This window comes from Pleurodeles waltl, chromosome 4_1 (genome assembly GCF_031143425.1).
Source record: "Pleurodeles waltl isolate 20211129_DDA chromosome 4_1, aPleWal1.hap1.20221129, whole genome shotgun sequence".
Classification (NCBI taxonomy): domain Eukaryota; kingdom Metazoa; phylum Chordata; class Amphibia; order Caudata; family Salamandridae; genus Pleurodeles; species Pleurodeles waltl.
In genome coordinates, this window is record NC_090442.1 from 426,425,792 (window position 1) to 426,448,493 (window position 22,702).

The 22,702-nt window shown below is 46.0% G+C and overlaps 1 long non-coding RNA gene across 1 annotated transcript in view; it reads right to left on the bottom strand.

Annotated features, from left to right (window-relative positions):
- The window catches only part of LOC138287817 (uncharacterized), a 64,129-nt gene extending 48,135 nt beyond the window's left edge, over nucleotides 1-15,994 (bottom strand). Inside the window, exons 1-3 of the long non-coding RNA XR_011202286.1 lie at nucleotides 15,861-15,994; nucleotides 15,342-15,398; nucleotides 15,194-15,228 (exon numbers count right to left, since the gene is read on the bottom strand). This is a non-coding gene — a long non-coding RNA (uncharacterized lncRNA). The remainder of the gene's footprint in view (nucleotides 1-15,193; nucleotides 15,229-15,341; nucleotides 15,399-15,860) is intronic.
- Between the last annotated feature and the right edge of the window lie 6,708 nt (nucleotides 15,995-22,702).

Below are 22,702 nucleotides of genomic sequence, written 5' to 3' on the forward strand. Positions count from 1 at the left end.
ATCAACATATAGGCGGTTTAACAGTTGCATCATCCCCAGCCGTGGTGCATTGGAGTTGATGGAAGATAGTCCTGTTGAGTAATCAGCCATAAAAAGATTGAATAAAGTTGGGGCCAAGACACAGCCCTGTTTCAGGCCTCTAGTTGTTGCAGTCCCCCTACAGATGTTTGATCTGTTGCCCAGGTTGATCCTGACCCACTTTTTAGTGTACAGGTTCTGAAAGGCTTTCAGGAGTTGCAGTGCAATTTGCCAGCTGTTGAGTTTCCCTCAGAGCCTACTTTAATTGATACTATCAAATGCTGCTTTGAAGTTGATAAAAAAAAGGCATAGCGGAAGGTTTGCAGCCATTGAAGAGTCTAGTATAAGAGATAAGGCCATGATATTGGTTTACATGCCTGTGTTACTAGTGAACCCAGTTTGGTTTGGGGAAATTATTAATTTTTGGCCGGCTCAATAAGTAAGGTATTTAAGGAGGACCCTGGCAAAATATTTTTCCATTGTAAATAAGCGCTATCAGACAGTAGTTTCTAGGGTCCGATTTGTCCGTACCTTTGTATATTGGACAAATGATTGATCTTCTCCAAGATTCCGGGATCATTTGTCAGTCAAGGCATGATTGGAAAGGGGAGCCCTAGCTTCTGCCCACTTGGACAGGTCTGATTTGTAAATGGCCTGAAGGACCCCGTTTGGACCAGCAGCCCCCATCTTCCTCCCTCTGACTATTAGCCGTTGGATTTCTGCTGGGGTCATATCATATTCACTAACCACTCTCCTGATTTTATGGGGTCTTAATCATCAAACTAGCTGACCCAACCTAAGACTCTGGGGGAAAGGAGGTCCTCGGCTCTTTACAGCTTACACAGTAAGTTGTGTCTAAGTAAACTTACAGGACTTGAATCACAGACCATAAAAATAAACCTATTTTTACAAGGGCATACTGTGTTACATGGTTGGTCAACTGCTTATTTGTGACTTCTACAACCTCAAGTATTTTTCCTGAAAGGGGCAAATTTAGCACTTCTGATGTTCTAACAGTGGAACGTGTAGCCCAAGTGTCAACCAGGAATGACACATCATGACCCACGACATTGGCATTTACATAGGGACCACATTGATCTGCTTCTAAGGATGCATCTAGCATGCACTCCTCATCGTCTGCGCTATCTGCTTAAAGAAGGTATGAAAACTCCTCATCACTCAAATCCACTAGGGGAAACTGTGATGCTATCAGGTTCACATTGGTTTGCAATTTGATTTAAATTCTGTTGGAGCACACTTGGTGTTGAGTCATCAGGACTTGAGGTACCTGCATCTGCTGTCCTGGAGACACATTTACTTTTTGCACTTCAGGTCTTTGAATTCTATGGATTTGAACCTGATTATTGTCTTGCATTTGAGAAGCTCCAGTATTCTGTATTTGATTATTCACATTATTAAAGGGATACTCCCTTCGCCAATTACCAAAACGTTTGCGCGCATGACACAGAATAGTTCTCTTCAAAGCCTGCACATCAACCACACCTCCAATTTGATCTACCTGAACAACATGTCCTCTACCTCTAGGCTGGACAACATTCGTTACCTGCTGGGGCACTACCTGAATATCACCAGTATCCACCATCATCCATGGGCTCTGACTAGATTTTTGTGCAGCTTTCAATTGCATGACCATCAGCTTCTCTTTCAACGTATTCTACTTTATAGGAAAGTGCCCCTTTTGGCATGGTTACCCCCCACTTTTTGCCTGATATTGATGCTGAGTACACTGAGAGTGTACTGGGCCCCAGCACAAGTGTTTCTACCCAAAAATTGTACCATTGTTTCCATGATTGGCACACCCCTGGCACACAGTTAAGTCCTTTGTAAAAGGTACCTGTTAGACTTTTCATCCTTGGCGTGGTCTCCCTTAACTTTTTGCCTCTGTTGCCCAGGTTGTTGATGTGTGCTGGACTCTGATTTTATTGTTATTGTTACTCTGGGCACTTTACCACTGCTAACCAGTGCTAAAGTGCAAGTGCTCCTGTTTAAAATGTGTACGTAATTGGTTCTCCCTGATATTTGTTTTAATGTTAAGTCCCTAGTAAAGTGCACTAGAGGTGCCCAGGGCCTGTAAATCAAATGCTACTAGTGGGCCTGCAGCACTGGTTGTGCCACCCACATAAGTAGCTCTGTAATCATGTCTCAGACCTGCCACTGCAGTGTCTGTGTGTGTATTTTTACACTGTAAATTCGACTTGGCAAGGGTACCCACTTGCCAGGCCCAAACCTTCCCTTTTCTTACATGTAAGGCACCCCTAAGGAAGGCCCTAGGTAGCCCCAAGGGCAGGGTGCAGTGTATGGATAAGGTAGGACATATAGTAATATGGTTTATATGTCCTGACAGTGAAATACTGCTAAATTAGTTTTTCACTGTTGCAAGGACTGTCTCTCTCATAGGATAATATGGGGGCTACCTTTAAATATGATTAAAGCGTAGATTCCCCTAGAGAGTAGATGGACATGTGGAGTTTGGGGTCCCTGAGCTCACAATTTAAAAATACATCTTTTAGTAAAGTTCATTTTAAGATTGTGCGTTTGAAAATGCCACTTTTAGAAAGTGAGCATTTTCTTGCTTAAACCATTCTGTGACTCTGCCTTGTTTGTGGATTCCCTGTCTGGGTCAGTTTGACAGTTGGGTTGTTTTTCACCTCACACCAGACAGTGACACAAAGGGAGCTGGGGTGTAACCTGCATTTCCTGATTAGCCATCTCTGCTAGGAGGGAGGGGTGGAGTGGTCAATCTCATCTGAAAGGACTGTGCCTGCCTCCAACAATGCCGGCTCCAACCCCCTGGTGTGTGTCTGAGGCCTTGCCTGGGCAAGGCAGGATTTCACAAGTAGGGGTGAGTCCCCTTTGAAGAAAGGTGACTTCAAAGACTAAAATGGGTATAAGAAGGGCACCCAAATCTACAGACTTTAGAAACACTTCTGGAATCAAGAGGAACCTCTGCCTGGAGAAGAGCTGTTAGCTGAGGAGGAAGTGCTGCCCTGTCTGTGACTGTGCTTTGTGGAGCTTTCCTGCAGTGCTGCTTCTGCCAGAGTAAGAGGGCAAAGACTGGACTTTGTGTGCCTTCCATCTTGAGAAGAAATCTCCAAGGGCTTGATCTAGAGCTTGCTTCCTGTTGTTTGAAGTCTCAGGGACAGCAAAGACTTCTCTCTGCCAGCACCTGGAGCCTCTGGAGAGACTCCTACTCTGCCCTGTGGTGCCCATCCATTTCCTGGGACCCTGAAAGGAGAAGCTGGCAGCCTAAAGACAAGAAAATCCACGCACAGAGCGCCGTGCGGGGAAAAGATCGACGCGAATCCGATCGGCGGCTGAAAAACGACGCGCCGCCAGCTCCGCGGCTGAGAAACGACGCTTGCAGGAAACGCGACCGAAGAATCGACGCACGGAGCAGGAGAAACGACACGCAGCATCGCTGACGGAGGCTGGGAGATCGCAACCTGCGCGGCTGGATCGTCAACTCATCGTGCGGCTGGATTTTTGACTCGAGTACCGCCGTGCGCAGTTATTTTCGACGCACGCCCGCCCGTGCGGGGTTATTTTTGACGCACACCAGGTACATTTTCACTCTAGCTGCGCTAGTGTGTTTTTAAAACTACTTAAAGACTCTTTTTGATTTTTAATTAATAACTTGACTTGTGTATGGTGGATTTTTGTCGTTTTGGTCTTGTTTTGTTTAGATAAATATTTCCTATTTTTCTAAACCTGTGTTGTGTCATTTTGTAGTGTTTTCATTGAGTTACTGTGTGTGTTGGTACAAATACTTTACGCCTAGCACTCTGAGGTTAAGCCTACTGCTCTGCCAAGCTACCAAGGGGGTAAGCAGGGGTTAGCTGAGGGTGATTCTCTTTTACCCTGACTAGAGTGAGGGTCTTTGCTTGAACAGGGGGTAACCTGACTGTCAACCAAGGACCCCATTTCTAACATTGGTGATCAGCGGTTGGGATTTGGACTTGTATTTGTACTTGACATACAGTGATTAAGTGTACACTACTGTTTTGAGTTCAGACCACTACGTGACCACATACTACTAGTCTTGTGATTTTTGTTTTTCTTTATTTGGACTGTTTTTGCTCTGCATTCAGTTTCCTTTTTCGCTGATCCGGTGATTGACTTTTCTGGAACTTCATTTGAGAACTTGCTTTTCTGCATTTGGAACTTTGCACTCTTTTAACCTTTTATCATGTCTCTACTTGGAGATGCACCAGTTGAAGCTGTTTTTGACCTGAAGCAATTGGATAGTTATAACAAGGCTCAGCTTAAGCAGTTTTGTAAAAATTTTGGTTGTCCCATTAAGAGCTCTTCCAAGAAGGATGAGCTGAAAAAGGCGCTGAGGGCCTGGGTGACAACCAGAAGCACTGGAGGGCACACTGAGGATGAGGAGGAGGAGGAGGAGGATGAGGAGGGAGAGCAATCAGTACATAATGGTATAGTGGGGGGGCCTGTTATTTCCAGGGAAAGAGTCTCTAGGGCAAGTAGCAGTGTATCCTCCAAGGGTCTGACACCTGAAGAGTTACAGGACAGACAGGCAGAAAGGGAGTACCAATTGGAGCAGAGAAGGCTAGCCCTTGAGGAGAAGAAGATAACAATGGCTCATGAGCTTAGCTTGAAAGAGATAGATCATAGAAGCCAGTCCAGTAGAGATGGTGGCAGCAATCCTACAGTGCAGCCTGAGAGAAGGGTACACATCCCAAAAGACCTTGTGAGGGATTATAAGAGGGAGGATGATATCTACTTGTGGTTCAAGGGTTACGAGTCAGCTCTCCACATGAACCTGGTCCCTGAAGCTCATTGGGGGGCAGCCCTGTGGAAGCATTTTGAGGCAGAGGGGAGGGACACACTGACAGCCTTAGGGGATGCTCAGGATCTCACCTACCCTGTGATGAAGGAGGCCTTACTTACCAGGTATGGTCTCACCCCTGAGCAGTACAAGGAGAAGTTTAGATCCTACAAGAGAAAGGAATCCCAAACATGGTTGGAATGTGTTGATTCTTTTTGCAGGTCACTGGATGGTTGGGTGAAGGGCAGTAAGGTAAACACGTATGAGGGGCTTTACAATTTAATTGCTTGGGAGCACTTGTACAGTTTATGTTTTCCAGAGCTGCGCCAGCACCTCATTGACAGCAAGCTGACTGACCCCAGGAAGCTTGCACAGGAAGCGGACCGCTGGGAGAGCACCAGGGTCCAAAAGAGGTATGGGGGAGACCACGCCAAGGGTGGGCAGGGTCCCTCTCAGAAGAAAGGGGGGTAAGGGCAAACAGGGGGAGTTCTCTAAAGGGCCCCAAACTGATTCCCAGGGTAAGGATCCCCAACCCCCCAGTGTAAAGAAGCCATGGTTGTCCAAAGGGAAGCCAGTGGCAGGTGGTCCCCCACGTAAGTGCTATGCATGTGACCAGGTGGGTCATGTGAGGGGGGACCCCAAATGCCCCAGAAGTACACCGGCACCCACTGGTGCACCGTCCCAGGGTTTGGCCAGTGTAGCGCTTGGGGAGGAGTTGGTTTCAGGTGGGTGGGAACCAGCAGAAATGACCCTTGTCTCACTAGGGGACAGTGAGATGGTCCAGAGAAACCTAGTGCCTGATAACACTAAGAAATACAGGCAATGGGTGACCATCAATGGACAGAGGGTAGAGGCTCTGAGAGACACAGGAGCCAGTGTGACTACAGTGAGGAGTCACCTGGTGTCTGAAGAGCAGATTGATCCCCGGGTACTTCACCAAGTAGTTGCGGTAGACAACTCTGAGCGCCTCTGCAGAGTGGCGCAGGTTCCCTTTGAATGGGGGGGGTCTCAGGTTCCTGGAAAATAGCTGTGAGTCCAACCATGCCTGTTGATTGTTTGCTAGGTAACGACCTGGAGGATTCCCCTTGGAAGGAGGTGGAACACAGGTCTCACTTGGAGATGTTGGGTCTGCCTGGGTGGGTATGTGTATCCACCCGGTCTATGGCAGCCAATCAGGGTAGTCAAGAGCCCCTGGAGCCTGAAACAGTGGCCCAGGGGACTGCCAAGAAGAGGAAGGGCAGGGGGCGCGGGAAACCGGCCCCCGAGGTTCCCACGGTCCGGGAGGAGGCGGAGCCTGAGGGTGACGCCCCGGAACCTACAGGGGAGCAGGTGGCTGAACTGGGAGAGGTCCCTGAGCTATCACAGTGGCAGCAGGAAGGGGGACCCACCAGGGAAGCATTCTGCACAGCGCAGAAGGAGTGCCCTACTCTTGAGGGGCTGCGGCAGCAGGCTGCAGCCCAGGCGGCTGGCGAGGCGCCAGGTACTCACCTGATTTATTGGGAGGATGGCCTCCTGTACAGTGAGCCTAAGGTTCCTGAGCCTGGGTCAGCTCGTATGCTGGTGGTACCCCAGTGCTTCAGGGCCTTCCTACTGGGTTTGGCTCATGATGTGCCTTTGGCAGGACATCTAGGGCAGGACAAGACCTATAAGAGGCTTGTCTCCCACTTTTACTGGCCCTTGATGCACAAGCAGTCAGCTGCTTATTGTAGGTCTTGTCAGACTTGTCAGGCAAGTGGCAAGAGTGGGGGGAAATGCAAAGCTCCCCACCAACCTTTACCGGTAGTCAGTACTCCCTTTGAAAGGGTAGGAATTGACATTGTGGGGCCTCTGGATCCCAAGACAGCCATGGGCAACAGGTTCATCCTGGTCTTAGTGGACCATGCCACGCGGTACCCAGAAGCCATTCCTCTAAGGACGGTCACTGCCCCCGTGGTGGGACGTGCCTTGATGGGGGTTTTTACCCGCATGGGGTTCCCCAAGGAGGTGGTATCTGATAGAGGTACAAACTTCATATCCACTTATATGAAGTCTCTGTGGAAGGTCTGTGGGGTAACCTACAAGTTCACCACCCCTTACCACCCCCAAAGTAATGGGCTGGTTGAGAGATTCAACCGCACCTTGAAAGGCATGATTCAGGGCCTGTCAGAGCCCTTGAGGCGTAAGTGGGACGTCCTCTTGCCATGCCTTCTGTTCGCTTACAGGGAGGTGCCTCAAAAGGGACTTGGCTTTAGCCCCTTTGAGCTCATCTATGGCCACCCTGTGAGGGGACCGCTCAGTCTGGTGAAGGAGGCTTTGGAGAAAGCTCCTAGTAAACCACCCCAGGATGTATTTAGCTACATGCTGGCACTAAGAAACCAGACTGCCCGCTTCAGGAGTCTCGCTCAGGAGAACCTGGAAGCAAGCCAGGAGGATATGAAACGGTGGTACGACCAGAATGCCACTCTGGTTGAGTTTCAGCCTGGACAAAAAGTGTGGGTCATGGCACCAGTGGAGCCTAGGGCTCTCCAAGATAAGTGGACTGGGCCTTTTGAGGTGGTGGAAAGAAAGAGCGAGGTCACCTATCTGGTAGACTTGCAATCCCCCAGGAACCCTTTGAGGGTCCTACATGTCAACCGCCTCAAACCACACTTTGAGCGAACTGAGCTATCCATGCTCCTAGCAACAGATGACGGGGTGGAGGAAGAGAGTGAGCCTCTTCCTGACCTCCTGTCTGCAGGAGAGAAAGATGGGTCTGTGGAGGGAGTGATCCTCTCCCCCTCCCTGACTGAGGAACAGCAGAGGGACTGTCGCCACGTGCTGGGACAGTTCGCCTCGCTGTTTTCCCTGATCCCAGGAGTCACACACCTGTGCACACATGATGTGGACACTGGGGACAGTACACCTGTTAAACATAAGGTTTACAGGGTGACTGACAGGGTCAGGGCTTGCATTAAGGAGGAAGTCTCCAAAATGTTAACCCTAGGGGTTATTGAGCACTCCAGCAGTCCTTGGGCCAGCCCAGTGGTCTTGGTCCCAAAGGCTGCTGCTCCTGGTGCCACTCCAGAACTTAGGTTCTGTGTGGACTACCGGGGTCTCAATGCGGTCAGCAAGACTGACGCACACCCCATCCCCCGAGCTGATGAGCTCATTGATCGGATAGGAGCTGCCAAGTACCTCAGTACGTTTGATTTAACATCTGGGTACTGGCAGATTGCCTTAACTGAGGGGGCAAAGGAGAGGTCAGCATTCTCTACCCCAGATGGGCACTTCCACTTCAATGTGATGCCCTTTGGGATGAAGAACGCCCCTGCCACCTTTCAGAGGTTGGTCAACCAGGTGTTGGCAGGACTGGATGAGTTCAGTGCCGCCTACCTGGATGACATTGCTGTGTTTAGTTCCACATGGGAGGAACACCTGCAACACCTCTGGAGAGTGTTAGAGTCCCTGCAGAAGGCAGGCCTCACTATTAAGGCAAGCAAGTGCCAAATAGGGCAGGGTTCTGTGGTGTACTTAGGACACCAGGTGGGGAGTGGCCAGGTGGCACCCCTACAGCCTAACATTGATACGATTCTGGCTTGGGAGCCTCCCAAGACCCAGACTGAAGTGAGAGCCTTTTTAGGTCTCACAGGATATTACCGGAGGTTTGTTAAGGGATATGGTACCATTGTTACCCCCTTAACTGAGTTGACTTCCAAGAAGCAACCCAAAAAAGTGATCTGGACAGAGGCTTGCCAGAACGCTTTTGATGCCCTGAAGGCTGCCATGTGCACAGCACCTGTGCTGCAGGCACCTGACTACTCCAAGGAGTTTGTTGTGCAAACAGACGCCTCAGAGCATGGTATTGGAGCAGTACTCTCACAGCTTAATGAAGAGGGCTTAGATCAACCCGTAGCCTTCATTAGCAGGAGGTTACTACCCAGGGAACGTAGGTGGAGTGCCATAGAACGCGAAGCGTTTGCTGTGGTCTGGGCACTGAAGAAGCTAAGACCCTACTTGTTTGGGACTCACTTCCGAGTTCAGACCGACCACAGGCCCCTCAGATGGTTAATGCAGATGAGGGGTGAGAATCCAAAACTGTTGAGGTGGTCCATTTCCCTACAGGGGATGGACTTTACGGTGGAACATCGTCCTGGTACAGAGCACGCCAATGCTGATGGTCTGTCCAGGTTCTTCCGCCTTAGTGATGAGAACTCCCATGAGGTTGGGTAGTTGCTCCCCACTTTTAGCTGGGGGGGACACGTGTTAGACTTTTCATCCTTGGCGTGGTCTCCCTTAACTTTTTGCCTCTGTTGCCCAGGTTGTTGATGTGTGCTGGACTCTAATTTTATTGTTATTGATACTCTGGGCACTTTCCCACTGCTAACCAGTGCTAAAGTGCAAGTGCTCCTGTTTAAAATGTGTACATAATTGGTTCTCCATGATTGGCATATTTGTTTTACTGTTAAGTCCCTAGTAAAGTGCACTAGAGGTGCCCAGGGCCTGTAAATCAAATGCTACTAGTGGGCCTGCAGCACTGGTTGTGCCACCCACATAAGTAGCTCTGTAATCATGTCTCAGACCTGCCACTGCAGTGTCTGTGTGTGTATTTTTACACTGTAAATTCGACTTGGCAAGTGTACCCACTTGCCAGGCCCAAACCTTCCCTTTTCTTACATGTAAGGCACCCCTAAGGTAGGCCCTAGGTAGCCCCAAGGGCAGGGTGCAGTGTATGGATAAGGTAGGACATATAGTAATATGGTTTATATGTCCTGACAGTGAAATACTGCTAAATTAGTTTTTCACTGTTGCAAGGACTGTCTCTCTCATAGGATAATATGGGGGCTACCTTTAAATATGATTAAAGCGTAGATTCCCCTAGAGAGTAGATGGACATGTGGAGTTTGGGGTCCCTGAGCTCACAATTTAAAAATACATCTTTTAGTAAAGTTGATTTTAAGATTGTGCGTTTGAAAATGCCACTTTTAGAAAGTGAGCATTTTCTTGCTTAAACCATTCTGTGACTCTGCCTTGTTTGTGGATTCCCTGTCTGGGTCAGTTTGACAGTTGGGTTGTTTTTCACCTCACACCAGACAGTGACACAAAGGGAGCTGGGGTGTAACCTGCATTTCCTGATTAGCCATCTCTGCTAGGAGGGAGGGGTGGAGTGGTCACTCTCATCTGAAAGGACTGTGCCTGCCTCCAACAATGCCGGCTCCAACCCCCTGGTGTGTGTCTGAGGCCTTGCCTGGGCAAGGCAGGATTTCACAAGTAGGGGTGAGTCCCCTTTGAAGAAAGGTGACTTCAAAGACTAAAATGGGTATAAGAAGGGCACCCAAATCTACAGACTTTAGAAACACTTCTGGAATCAAGAGGAACCTCTGCCTGGAGAAGAGCTGTTAGCTGAGGAGGAAGTGCTGCCCTGCCTGTGACTGTGCTTTGTGGAGCTTTCCTGCAGTGCTGCTTCTGCCAGAGTAAGAGGGCAAAGACTGGACTTTGTGTGCCTTCCATCTTGAGAAGAAATCTCCAAGGGCTTGATCTAGAGCTTGCCTCCTGTTGTTTGAAGTCTCAGGGACAGCAAAGACTTCTCTCTGCCAGCACCTGGAGCCTCTGGAGAGACTCCTACTCTGCCCTGTGGTGCCCATCCAGTTCCTGGGACCCTGAAAGGAGAAGCTGGCAGCCTAAAGACAAGAAAATCCACGCACAGAGCGCTGTGCGGGGAAAAGATCGACGCGAATCCGATCGGCGGCTGAAAAACGACGCGCCGCCAGCTCCGCGGCTGAGAAACGACGCTCGCAGGAAACGCGACCGAAGAATCGACGCACGGAGCAGGAGAAACGACGCGCAGCATCGCTGACGGAGGCTGGGAGATCGCAACCTGCGCGGCTGGATCGTCAACTCATCGTGCGGCTGGATTTTTGACTCGAGTACCGCCGTGCGGAGTTATTTTCGACGCACGCCCGCCCGTGCGGGGTTATTTTTGACGCACACCAGGTACATTTTCACTCTAGCAGCGCTAGTGTGTTTTTAAAACTACTTAAAGACTCTTTTTGATTTTTAATTAATAACTTGACTTGTGTATGGTGGATTTTTGTCGTTTTGGTCTTGTTTTGTTTAGATAAATATTTCCTATTTTTCTAAACCTGTGTTGTGTCATTTTGTAGTGTTTTCATTGAGTTACTGTGTGTGTTGGTACAAATACTTTACGCCTAGCACTCTGAGGTTAAGCCTACTGCTCTGCCAAGCTACCAAGGGGGTAAGCAGGGGTTAGCTGAGGGTGATTCTCTTTTACCCTGACTAGAGTGAGGGTCTTTGCTTGAACAGGGGGTAACCTGACTGTCAACCAAGGACCCCATTTCTAACAGTACCCATGGTACCAATGGTCTTGTGGCCAGGGAAGGTCCTCAAGGGCTGCAGCATATATTATGCCACCCTTGGGGACCCCACACCAAGCACATGCACACTGCCTTTGCAGCTTGCGTATGATGCTGGGGAGAAAAAGACAAAGTCAACATGGCAACTCTCTCAGAATGCCATGTCCACAAACCACTGCCTGTGGCATAGGTAAGTCACCCCTCTAGTAGCCCTTACAGCTCTAAAGAAGGGAGCACTATACCACAGGTGAGGGCATAGATGCATGAGCCCCCAGTGTCTAAGTCCACTCTTAGACACTGTATGTGCAGTCTGGCCATATAAAGTATATGGGCTGGGAGTTTGTCATTATGAACTCCTCATCTCCATAATTGCTTCACTGAAGTCTGGGAAGTTTGGTGTCAAACGTCCTAGCACAATAAACCCACACTGATGCCAGTGTTGGATTTATTGAAAAATGCACCCAGAGCGCATCTTAGAGATGCACCCTGTATTTTAGCCAAACTTCTAGTACAGGACTGACCAGTCTGTACCACATGGGGTGAGATCCTTTGTGCTCTCTGTGGCCAGAAACAAAGCAAGCACTGGGTGGAGATGCTTCACACCTCCCCCTGCAGGAACTGTAACACCTGGAAGTGAGCCTCAAAGGCTCAAGCCTTTTGTCACAGTGCCCCCTGGCACTCTAGCTAGTGAACTTGCCCACCCTCCAGACAACGCCCCACTTTTGGGGGCAAGTCTGGCGGAAAAACTAGGAAAACAAGGAGGAGTGACCACTTCAGCTAGGACCACCCAGATATCCATACCTGAAGTGACCCCCTTCTTGCAAAACCCTCCATCTTGGTTTGGAGGACAGGGACCAATAGGGTTATGTCTGTGTGCCCCTCCCCAGACAGTGTGGACACCAGAAGGGTGTAGTCACCCTCAGGGACAGTAGCCACTGGCTATTGCCCTCTGACCCCTGTAACACCCCTAAATCCAGGATTCAAGGGCTCCCCTGAACCTAGTTGTCAGATTCCTGGTGACTTCAAGAAGAAGAAAGAAGAAAAGAAGAAGGACTGCTAAGCTGGCACCCAGCAGAGAAGACTGAAGACACCACCTGACTTGGCTGCAGCCCTGACTTGGCCCCAGCCCTACATGTCTGTTTCCAGCTTCTGAAGACCCGGAACCAAAAGACAAAGCATCCTGCAGGACCAGCGACCCCTTAAAAGCCTCACGAGGGCTGCCTGCACCCCAGAGGACCAAGATCTCCGATAGACAGCGGTCCTGTTGAGAACAAAACACCAGCAAAGGACTCCAGAACCGCCCCAGATAAGTGAATCCTGCCCACTCTGCACCCAGCACCCACGGTCCGTGTCCAGCTGGTCCAACTGAAGAGATTCTGACCTTGTGTCCACCCTGGGCTGACCCCTCCTATCCAACACAATGACGCCTGCAGCCTGAATCCAGAGGACCCCCCCTGACCGCAACAGAATCAAAACACAGATTCCCAATGCCAATAGGTACCCCTGCACCTGCAGCCCTCTGGCCTCGGGGAATCCGACCTTTGGTGCATCAATATCCAGCAGGCAGCCCTCCTCCTTGTCTAGCCTTTGGTTTCCCAGAAAAGACCCCCTGAATTTCACCCGCAGCATCTTTGTGACTCCCAGGGTCCCCCTATAGGAAAGCACTGGCACCCAACGCTGTGTTTGCACCCCTCACCTGACCACCCCTGCGCCACTGAGAGTTTGTGTTTTTGGTGCTGCCCTGTGGTCCCCCCAGTACTCCTCTAAACTCCCCAGGTCTGCCCTTCGAAGACGAAGGTACTTACTTGCAAGCGGGCATGATTCCGAGTGGCCCCAGTCTCCATAAGAGCCCATGTTAAATCAAACTCAACTTTGACCTCTGGACCCAGCCAGCCCCATGTTGCTGGTGGTGGGTGTTTCATGTTAACCTGAACCCCTACCTGTGTTCATCCTAACACCTGGAGACTGGAACTGTAAGTCTTGTACTTACCTCAAAACTTTGCTAACTTTTCCTACCCACTAGAACTGTTTCCGAAAAACAGATTAATGCTATTTATTCAAAAACCATATAACTTGCCAAATTGAAAGAAAGTGGTATTGATACATATGTTGGATACTTACTTGCAAATGTACTTACCTGCAACTTGAATCTTGTGGTTCTAGAAAGTAAAAAAAATAATTTTTGGCATATAAAAACAATTGGCCTGGAGTTAATTGTTGAGTGTGTGCTTCATTTATTGACTGTGTGTGCACAACAAATGCTTTGCACTACCCTCTGATAAGCCTAACTGCTTGACCACACTACCACAAAAGAGAGCATTAGTATTATCTACATTAGCCTATGTTAAGCCTCTGGGGAACCCCTTGACTCATTGCACACTATACCTCATTTTGATATAGTATATACAGAGCCAGCTTCCTACATGCACCAATTCCAATTCGTCACTAAAGTACTTTGCATACCACAGGAATTCATCAATCGGTTTATTCTGCAAACAAATCAGGTGCTGCTGAATCATCTAATTTATGTCTTGCTTCAATCCTTGCACAAATCTGAACACAAAATTGCTTATATATTTAGCTTCTATTGCTGCTGTACCACTATGATGATAGAAATAGTGGAGCCATCTTTTGTAATAAGCATGCATCAACTCCTGTGATTCCTGAGCCACCCTGCCAATCCGCTGCCATTCACTATCTTTAGAAACACCTTGTTTTTAAAAAACTCAATAACTTTGAAATAGTTTGTCATCACCTTTTCAGGTGGTACACCCTGTTACTGGGTCTCTTCGGGTTAAACAATAAGGCCAATTAACATTCACCTTGCATTCAGTCAACAAATCACTCAGAACCAAAATGTCAAACAAAGTATTCAAATCTTCCGCCAGGCATTTTGAAAGTTTCATGAATCTCTCTGTTTCCTTGTACTATTCAAGTGGTTTCTCTCTCAATCTTGGGTAATCATTTGCAAATAACATAATATCACCCCTACACCAGGGTACATGAACATAAGCTCCACCTGGTATCCCTCTCCTGGGCACCATTTTTACAATTTCCTTGGCTTTATTTGCTCCTGCAGAAGGCACATTTGGTTTTACTCTCTTCTGATCTCTGTTCTTCGCCAATCTACCTTTCCATGTATCTATAACTCCCCATTTCTTAATGTTTGTAATCAATTCCTTAATGTGCAATTTCATTCCAGGGGACTTTATGTTGTCTATCTATTTTGTGATAAACTCCAATAAGTAACTTATCTTTAGCGGCTTTTTTGACTACTTCACGAATCTCTCATAAGCCTGCCCTGCACGTTGAGTAATGTCTTTGCACATGAAATATAGTTTGTCTTCTGTGTATGTTTCCAATTGTGCTGTGTTTAATGTTCCTAATATCATTTCATTTAACTCCAATTTCAATCTGGGCGCATTCACTGATCTATCTCTTTCTGACATCTCTTCTTTTCTCGCAGTGCAGTTTGTTGTACCTGATATAAACAGAAGGTACACTGTTCCAAACTTAAACTAGAATTTCTGGGAGATCTAATGTCTCAGGAGCAAGACCCCTCAAGCATCACACTGGATGTGTAGCATCAGCATCGGGAATGTTCCACGCCAGGCTGGCGCTGCAATTCCTGACGGGCTCCCAAAGACGGGAGCTCTTAGCCATGTAGGTAAGCTAATAACTAATCAGTTTGAATAGGGAGAGGCAAGGGCCTAAATTCGGGCACCGGCACTGGTGGAGAGAAACAAAAATAAATAAAATTGGTTATTCATCCCAACAAGTCCATCATAGTTTTAATCGATTCAACAAGGAATGAAGACCAAGATTAAAAATAACCATGAAAGTCACGAATTGAGTATAATGCTCAATTACTTAAAAAAGGTAAGAAACCACAGAGGACTACGATAATTAAGGTGCCTTTAAATTTGGGTCAACATGTTTCACGTCTATTGGTCCAATAGGATCCATCGACGCTTCATCAGGACCAAAAATCAATACTTCTTCTCCAACAGATACACAAATACAATCAAAATTAGTCACTTACGTCAAGTCAACTGGTTGAGTCAAAAGAAGGTCGCCCTAAAAAAAGAAAGGATACAACACCAAAGGTACACAAATAGTGATTGTAGAGGTGCATATGTGCAAATATCTTAATGATGAGTCATAGTTAGAAAACAAGAGGTCAGGCTTACCACCCTTAATTCAAGATCGGGCCCCTTGGGAAACGCATTCCAAGGACTCCAAAAAAACTGTTCATAATAAAACAAATAGCCATCAGTAGTACGAAAACCAACAAAATAGTATTAGTAGTTTAAATGATTGTTGGAATAAAGAGTGAACAATTAATAAGGTCACAAAATGTATTCCAAGCCCATAGCACTAGCCACTCGTCATCATAAAGGTAAAACAATTTACATCATATCCCCAAAATGGCTGTAATGACATCACAATATATTTAATCCGCTGTTAGGGATAATGAGTGAAAATCATGATCACAAAATATGTGCCAGATCCATATAATAATGGGCTCTCTTCATTGTAAATGTATGGTATTTTACAAAATGACCCCGTAATGGTTGCAATTACATAAAGAAGTATGCCATCCCCAATCGCAAGTCTCGGTGACGGCTGTCCAAAGTGCTGTTAGTACAAACATAAAAACGGGTGCAAACATATCTATAATTGCCCCGTCAAAGCAATTAAGCACTTACGATTATGCTGCAGGTCCTGTGCCGTGGACCTACCCTCTGGCCAGCGTTCCCGCAACTAACTGGAACAGGCGCTGTCAGAGACGTTTAATAGACGCGGTGAGGTGCGGAAGTAGAATGTATTTCGGCTCGCCCGAGTCTATCGGAGTAAACATAGAGGAAGGACTTCGGGTTCTGCTCGCCGAGCAAAAACATAAAAATAAAGGAAGGACAACCCTTCCAAAGCCATACGCAAGGGGGAGAGACTATCCTTGGCTAGTAAAGGGCCATAAACGGGCCAGACTTAAGGCGAGCACGGTATCTTCCACAAAAATGGCAAGTGTGATTCAAAAAATCGTCAAAAAAGGCTAAAAACTGAAGCAAATCAGGGTCATACAAAGATACACATATAAATAGGTCTGTTACTATAGAATATGGTAGATCTCACCAAGATCTTAGAGGATAGATACAGTTCCACCCAATAAGGGTAAATAGAGTGTCAGAGGCAATATGCTACAGCCCTAGTGAGTGGATCACAGTGTTAGTCAAGAAAGGGAGGTCCAGGGGATATCATCATTCAGACCCCATTTATTAGTCCCTAATTTGAACACCCATCTTTGTTCTTTCCTAAAAAGGGAACCAGTGTCATGTAGTTGAATTCGGGGTGCTTTTAAAATCACCCACCAAAGGTCGTCTGGAGTGTGTGGAGTGTCTAAAAAATGCATACTCAGTTTTGTAGTAACTCTTTTGCATCTGATGTTACTTCTATGTTCATTAATGCGGGTTTTTACTGGACGTGTTTTCATGCCAATGTAACGTAAATTGCATGGACAAGTAATCATGTAAATGCAATTTTTTGTGTTACAATTGGTGTGCTTCTTGAGGCGCCAGGTCCCGATATGATCTAAATCCAATGTTGTCAAATGTCTGGTCAATGGGCAAACACTACAACTTCCACAAGGATAATGACCCTCCACTGGGGGTAAATCCCATAAAGTCCTTTGAGAGGGGCAGTCCCGTGGAACACGTGGGCGAGTATGGATGACCATGTCCTTAATGTTGGCCGTCCGTTTGAATGCAAACAGAGGTCTCGGAACAGTCAACCCCCCACTCGTTAAAATCGACCATCTTTTATTAATCAGTTTCTTAATAGTGTTAGATAAGGGAGTATATGTAGACACACATGTTAATCTCGTCTGGGGGTCCTTATCAATGGTGGTTCAAAGAGCGTCCCTATTGTTGTTTCTGGCTCTTTTGCGAGCCTGGTAGACTATTCTCGGGGGATAGTGGCGTTCATGAAGTTTCTCTTGGAGAGCATCTGCCTGATGTTCAAACTCTTGAGTTAAGCTGCAGTTGCGTCTTAGTCGTAAAAACTGGGCAACAGGTAAATTGTCCTGCAAGGCCTTCGGATGATGACTTTCATATAACAAGAGTGAATTACGATCCGTTGGCTTATGGTAAATGCTGGTGAGTAATTTACCATTCTTAATAGAGATCATGAGATCTAGAAAAGGTAACTGAGTAGATGACACAGTAGCTGTAAATTTCAAAAAGTGGTCAAGAGTATTGATCCAAGTAGTGAATTGCTCGGCAGTAGTTAATGGACCCTGCCAAATAATTAGGATGTCGTCAATATAGCGCCTCCATAAACTAATACTGTTCTGAAACAGATTGCTTGGGGAAAGAAAATCTGTTTCTTTTTGAAATCGTACATATATAGACAGGCTAAGCTGGGTGCAAATGTGCTCCCCATAGAGGTCCCTTGGATCTGGTGAAAAAATTGATCCTTGAAAAGAAAAAATAATTCTGTCAGAGCAAGCGTTGCACATTGCATAATGAAATTGACAGGAGTAGACAGAGTTGTGGGTGCTTCATAGAGGGCTGATTCAATTACCCGTAAGGTAGCTTCTTGTGGAATATTAGTGTATAATGCTTCCACATCTAAAGTGATAATACCTTGAACATCCCTGGAATCATTAATGGTTTCGATTAAGTTCAGGACGTCTTTGGTATCTTTCAAGTAAGTGGCAGAATTTTTCACTAATGGTTTTTAAGAAGTGATCGCAAAACATTGATAAAGGATCTAGAATAGAACCTAAACCTGAGACAATTGGACATCCAGGGGGGGGATTTTTGCCTTTGTGAATCTTGGGTAAACAATAAAAATAGGGAGTTCGAGGATGCGGTGTATCAAGAAATTCCGCCTCCTTCGGGGAAATCCAAGAATTATTCCTGGCTTCTTCAATGAGACACCTGATCTGGAATTGTAACCTACCAGTGGGGTCACTGGTTATCCTCGCGTAGTACGTAGAGTCACTCAGTAGACGTAAACATTCACATCTATAATCAATGGAATCCATGATCACAATGGCACCACCTTTATCCGCCTGCTTAATGGTTATATTGGGGTCCGAGGCTAGAGATAAAAGGGCCCTCTTCTCGTTCGTTGGTATGTTGACATACAAATGTTTAGGGCGCAATTGATTCAAGTCAGCTAATACTGCTTTTTCAAAAGTTAAAACCTCAATAGGCATGGTCACTGGTGAAGGAACAAAAAGTGAAGGTTTCTTTAAACCTGAGTCAGTCAATTGTGATTCCATAGGTTTGTCAAAAACTCCTTTGTCTCATTAAGTTCAGCCGTAATTTCAGATAGCCGTCTCTTAAAAGCTGTGAGAGTGACCATGGTTTTCAAGGTGTTTTCTATAACGCTGATTTGGACAGTGATGGTATCAGCGAGACGCTTGGAAGTGTTGATTATCAAAACTAACCAGTCTCTGTGCCCAGTCTTTTCTGAAGGCCAGATCCTGTAAGAAAATCCAGGGTATATTAGATACTAAAAGGCCATTGGGCGCGATGTTAGCGAGTAGGTATTCTGTCATGATTGTTCCATGCATGACAGTTTTAATCAATTCTCGTTTGAATGTGGAGAGCTTGTCCCAATCTGACTTAAGACTGCCTGCAGCAACTGACCCATCATTATCAAGGATCAATGGTGTCTGCAAAATTGCTGACACCATATCATCATCATAACTAAAGCCCTGGAAATCATCCATATCAGAGGTCTCTACAGGACAGTGAATCACACCAAAAATTTGTCCTAATGGCTGGAAACTAAGGCAACAATAAAATACTGATATAATGATGTCCCACAGCAAAGCTGCTGTACATAAATCTACTAGTCAAAAAGGGGGGCGGACGGGAGACTTTACTGGTCCAGTGTACAGTCTCCCACTGTAATTGATATAAACAGAAGGTACACTGTTCCAAACTAAAGCTAGAATTTCTGGGAGACCTAATGTCTCAGGAGCAAGACCCCTCAAGCATCACACTGTATATCTAGCATCATCATCGGGAATGCTCCACGCCAGGCCGGCGCTGCAACGCCTGACGGGCTCCCAGAGACGGCAGGGTCCATTAACTACTGCCGAGCAATTCACTACTTGGATCAATACTCTTGACCCCTTTTTGAAATTTACAGCTACTGTGTCATCTACTCAGTTACCTTTTCTAGATCTCATGATCTCTATTAGGAATGGTAAATTACTCACCAGCATTTACCATAAGCCAACGGATCGTAATTCACTCTTGTTATATGAAAGTCATCATCCGAAGGCCTTGCGGGACAATTTACCTGTTGCCCAGTTTTTACGACTAAGACGCAACTGCAGCTTAACTCAAGAGTTTGAACATCAGGCAGATGCTCTCCAAGAGAAACTTCATGAACGCCACTATCCCCCGAGAATAGTCTACCAGGCTCGCAAAAGAGCCAGAAACAACAATAGGGACGCTCTTTTAACCACCATTGATAAGGACCCCCAGACGAGATTAACATGTGTGTCTACATATACTCCCTTATCTAACACTATTAAGAAACTGATTAATAAAAGATGGTCGATTTTAACGAGTGGGGGGTTGACTGTTCCGAGACCTCTGTTTGCATTCAAACGGACGGCCAACATTAAGGACATGGTCATCCATACTCGCCCACGTGTTCCACGGGACTGCCCCTCTCAAAGGACTTTATGGGATTTACCCCCAGTGGAGGGTCATCATCCTTGTGGAAGTTGTAGTGTTTGCCCATTGATCAGACATTTGACAACATTGGATCTAGATCCTATCGGGACCTGGCACCTCAAGAAGCACACCAATTGTAACACAAAAAATTGCATTTACATGATTACTTGTCCATGCAATTTACGTTACATTGGCATGACAACACGTCCAGTAAAAACCTGCATTAATGAACATAGAAGTAACATCTGATGCAAAAGAGTTACTACTAAACTGAGTATGCATTTTTTAGACACTCCACACACTCCAGACGACCTTTGGTGGGTGATTTTAAAAGCACCCCGAATTCAACTACATGACACTGGTTCCCTTTTTAGGAAAGAACAAAGATGGGTGTTCAAATTAGGGACTAATAAATGGGGTCTGAATGATGATATCCCCTGGACCTCCCTTTCTTGACTAACACTGTGATCCACTCACTAGGGCTGTAGCATATTGCCTCTGACACTCTATTTGCCCTTATTGGGTGGAACTGTATCTATCCTCTAAGATCCTGGTGAGATCTACCATATTCTATAGTAACAGACCTATTTATATGTGTATATTTGTATGACCCTGATTTGCTTCAGTTTTTAGCCTTTTTTGACGATTTTTTGAATCACACTTGCCATTTTTGTGGAAGATACCGTGCTTGCCTTAAGTCTGGCCCGTTTATGGCCCTTTACTAGCCAAGGATAGTCTCTCGCCCTTGCGTATGGCTTTGGAACAGTTGTCCTTCCTTTATTTTTATGTTTCTGCTCAGCGAGCAGAACCCGAAGTCCTTCCTCTATGGTTACTCCGATAGACTCGGGCGAGCCGGAAGACATTCCACTTCCGCGCCTCACCGTGTCTATTAAATGTCTCTGACAGCGCCCGTTCTAGTTGCGGGAACGCTGGCCAGAGGGCAGGTCCACGGTACAGGACCTCCAGCATAATCGTAAGTGCTTAATTGCCTTGACGGGACAATTATAGATATGGTTGCACCCGTTTTTATGTTTGTACTAACAGCACTTTGGACAGCCGTCACCGAGACTTGCGATTGGGGATGGCATACTTCTTTATGTAATTGCAACCATTACGGAGTCATTTTGTAAAATACCATACATTTACAATGATGAGAGCCCATTATTATATGGATCTGGCACATATTTTGTGATCATGATTTTCACTCATTATCCCTAACAGCGGATTAAGTATATTATGATGTCATTACAGCCATTTTGGGGATATGATGTAAATTGTTTTACCTTTATGATGATGAGTGGCTAGTGCTATGGGCTTGGATTACATTTTGTGACCTTATTAATTGTTTACTTCGTATTCCAACAATCACTTAAACTACTAATACTATTTTGTTGGTTTTCGTAATACTGATGGCTATTTGTTTTATTATGAACTTTGTTTTTGGAGTCCTTGGAATGCGTTTCCCAAGGGGCCCAATCTTGAATTAAGGGTGGTAAGCCTGACCTCTCGTTTTCTAACTATGACTCATCATTAAGATATTTGCACATATGCACCTCTACAATCACTAGTTGTGTACCTTTGGTGTTGTATCCTTTCTTTTTTTAGGGCAACCTTCTTTTGACTCAACCAGTTGACTTGACGTAAGTGACTGATTTTGATTATATTTGTGTATCTATTGGCTAAGAAGTATTGATTTTTGGTCCTGATGAAGCGTCGATGGATCCTATTGGACCAATAGACGCGAAACATGTTGACCCGAATTTAGAGGCAGTTTAATTATCGCAGTCCTCTGTGGTTTCTTGCCTTTTGAAAGTAATTGAGCATTATACTCAATACGTAACTTTCATGGTTATTTTTAATCTTGGTCTTCATTCCTTGTTGAATCGATTAAAACTATGATGGACTTGTTGGGATGAATTTTATTTATTTTTGTTTCTCTCCACCAGTGCCGGTGCCCGAATCTAGGCACTTGCCTCTCCCTATTCAAACTGATTAGTTATTAGCTTAGCTACATGGCTAAGAGCTCCCGTCTCTGGGAGCCCGTCAGGCGTTGCAGCGCCGGCCTGGCGTGGAGCATTCCCGATGATGATGCTAGACATCCAGTGTGATGCTTGAGGGGTCTTGCTCCTGAGACATTAGGTCTCCCGGAAATTCTAGTTTAAGTTTGGAACAGTGTACCTTCTGTTTATATCAATTACAGTGGGAGACTGTACACTGGACCAGTAAAATCTCCCCCCCCTTTTTGACTAGTAGTTTGTTGTACCTGTCATATCTTTAGGACTCAAATTATTTCACCAATCATTCAGCTGCTATGCAGTGAAACCTCACAGATTCACAATGTTATTCCACAATACTTCTGCTCTTAAACGTTCTACAGTATGCTGATTCAGGGTATTCAAATTTGATTTGTTCTATGGTGTGTTAAAGGGTAAGTCTTCATGTGGAGTGCTGCAATTTACACTTGGGATGTGATCGATTCTGGGGACAAAATAAGGTGAGGCACCCTGAGGAAACCTCGCACAAAGGGGTGAATCCTGTCTGATTTGTCATCAGGGTTGGATCTATAATTCATGTAGGGGATAAAGATCTCACAAGAGATGCCGTTTCCCCCACTTCTGAGTTGCTAGAATATACTGATCTCTGCATATCAATTGTTGATATCCCAGCAGATGTAACAGGTGTATCAGGGACTGTTGGGACATTTAATGAAAGTGCATTGCTTCCAGACGTACCTGGAGTAATCAAGGGAATAACGGGACCTATAGTCACGTGAAATGCTAATGAATCTGGATCCCTATGATTTGTCTGATTCTGAGGAATTGTCATTACTACACTTTGAACTGTTAAGACAA